This window comes from Equus caballus, chromosome 27 (assembly GCF_041296265.1).
Source record: "Equus caballus isolate H_3958 breed thoroughbred chromosome 27, TB-T2T, whole genome shotgun sequence".
NCBI classification, from domain to species: domain Eukaryota; kingdom Metazoa; phylum Chordata; class Mammalia; order Perissodactyla; family Equidae; genus Equus; species Equus caballus.
Window position 1 is genome coordinate 15,649,750 of NC_091710.1, and position 2,830 is coordinate 15,652,579.

Here is a 2,830-nt window from a genome sequence, read left to right on the forward strand (position 1 = left end):
AAATAAGCAAACAACTCTAGTTAGTTAATATTATATATCTATCCTCAGATGTTCAGGGTCTAAAGTGCACCAGTGTCTGAAATTCACTTTGAAACAAATAAAATAAATAAATAAAATGGACTAAATGGAGAAAGGCATTCATAAATATATAGATATGTGATAAAACAAATAAAAAACAGTTAAATGAAGATAGAAATATGAGCATTGACTGTATATAAGTCTTTCAACTTATTCATTTATAAAATAATTTTCATACTCCAATGTTGGGAGAAAAACAAAAATGTCAAAGAATATATAAAAACGAAAGATGTAGCAGCGTGGGCGGGTCGGGCGGGCTGCGGAGAGGCGGGCCGGGCGCGGAGCAGGGGAGAGGCCCGCGGCGGAGGCGGAGACTGGCCCTCGCGGCTCGGCCCCCGCATCGGAGCAAGCCTGGCTGCGTTCCCTCGGCTGGCGCGCTGGTCAGCGAGGCCCAGGCCGCCCGCGGCCGCGTGGGGAGCGATTGTTACTTTTAGCTGATGGTTGCTTATCGAACAGCCCACATGGAGATGAGCTTCATCGCTGCAGAAAGTGCTGTTGGACAGCGCTGATCTGGACCTCTGTCTTAGCCGTGGTTGTGGATGTCATGTTCTTGAAATCATGAATCCTGTTTATAGCCCTGGTTCTTCTGGGGTTCCCTATGCAAATGCCAAAGGAATTGGTTATCCAGCTGGTTTCCCCATGGGCTACGCAGCAGCGGCTCCCACCTACTCCCCCAACATGTACCCTGGAGCGAACCCCACCTTCCAAACAGGTTACACTCCTGGCACACCTTACAAAGTGTCCTGTTCCCCCACCAGTGGGGCAGTGCCACCATACTCCTCCTCCCCCAACCCCTACCAGACCGCCGTGTACCCCGTGCGAAGTGCCTATCCCCAGCAGAGCCCATACGCACAGCAAGGCACATACTGCACACAACCCCTGTATGCAGCACCTCCTCACGTCGTCCACCACACCACGGTGGTGCAACCCAATGGCATGCCGATGACGGTGTACCCTGCACCTATCCCTCCACCTACAGGCAACGGCGTCACCATGGGCATGGTGGCTGGGACCACTATGGCGATGTCAGCAGGTACGCTGCTGACTGCCCACTCCCCAACTCCTGTCGCCCCCTCACCGAGTCAAGGTGCCCACATATCGGGCCCCCGGAACACCCACCTACAGCTACGTGCCCCCTCCGTGGTGATCACCCTGCAAATGTTTGAGGATGGAGCTGTGCGTTCACATAATGGAGGTTCCACAGCTGGTGCTGCAGGCCTGGCGCCTCCAGCCCGGACTTTCTTCCTAATGCTCTGACACTTAGCTAGCACTCCTGCGGCCCACCCAGCAGGTCCCAGCGCCATGATTCTCCAGCTGACTCTGGGTTGTTCTTACAGAAAATCCTGTTTTGTGGGTTGCCTGGCAATTTTTTAGCTAACTATAATGATAAAAAGGGAGTATTAATCTATTCAGAATCATATCTAGTTGAATGCATGTTTAAAAAAACAAACACAAAAACAAAGCTTGCTCAATCTACCTGCAGTGACTGATGCAAACCCATCATATGCAAAATCCAAAGGAATGGAAAGTGTTTTACAGCTTGTGTCCCTAATGCACTGTTGTAACGTATGCAAAGTCTTAAAGTTGTAAGTGTTAAAGTGAATTTCTTCATAGAGCAAAAAAACAACAACAACAACAAAAGATGTAAAGATTTTGAATAACTCAGCTACACAAATACACAATTTATTAAGTGACTATTGATTACAACCCATAAATAAGTTAAAACAGATTAAATATTTATAAGGAAAAAATAAGAAAATTATGCATTTAGAAATTGAGAACAAGTCTTCTAAATTGCTATAGGTTTAGGAAGATGTAAAAAGAAATATATCAAGATGTATGAAAAAGAAGGAGATACTTTTCAAACTTGTAGGATATGACTGAAGACATATTGTAGAAGGGACATAAATTGTGGCCTGCATTTAATATTTAGTCACAGAAATACATTTACAGGAATGTTAGGCAATATATCTGGGGAATTAAGAGATATCTGAGAAAAGCAAACTAAAAATAAAGTAAAACAAAAGTCTTGTGCCATATAAAAAATGATTAATTTACCATAAAGTAAAATTTAAAACAAACAGCAAACAGGTTCTGGAAGTTAAGGATGAAGATTTTATAAGAAACACAAAGGGAAAACAAGTATAAGGAAAACTGGATGAAAATGCTAGATACAAAAATTAATTGTTAAAGAATATATAACTAACAAAAGTGCTAATTAACAGAACAGACATAACCAGTTACTGATTATTCTGCTGAATTGTCACATAGTGTAACCCTCTCAGACAACATCCAGATAAACAAATTGCTTTAACATAATAAGCATCACCAAAATAAAGTAAATAAGTAAATACACAGGAGGAGATATTTGAAGAAATAATGAAATTTTTTTCCCATTTGAAGCAAGATTATATTTCCCCCTCAAAATTGATATGCAATGCCAAACATAATATAGTAAAAAAAAATCTACACATGGGGATATTTGTAAAGTTTAAGACCATGAAAGGTAAAGAGAAAATTCTAACCTTTCTCAAAAGAATGCCTTACAAAACAAAATAATTATGGTCTCATCTGACTATTCCGTGGCAACACTGATATATTTTATCCTCAATTTTGCAATAAGGAAACTAAAGCTTCAGTTATTTTCCCAAAAATACAGCAAATGGGAGAGCCTGTCAATGTTGTCAGAATTTATTCCTAAGTAGTTTGATCCTGAGTTTCCTATACTCATCACCATATACACTTGTGTGTG

The 2,830-nt window shown here is 41.6% G+C and overlaps 1 pseudogene; it reads left to right on the plus strand.

The window, feature by feature from the left end:
* The first annotated feature begins 525 nt into the window (after positions 1–525).
* LOC138921026 (myelin-associated neurite-outgrowth inhibitor-like) lies at positions 526–1,638 on the plus strand (annotated as a pseudogene).
* Positions 1,639–2,830: the final 1,192 nt, after the last annotated feature.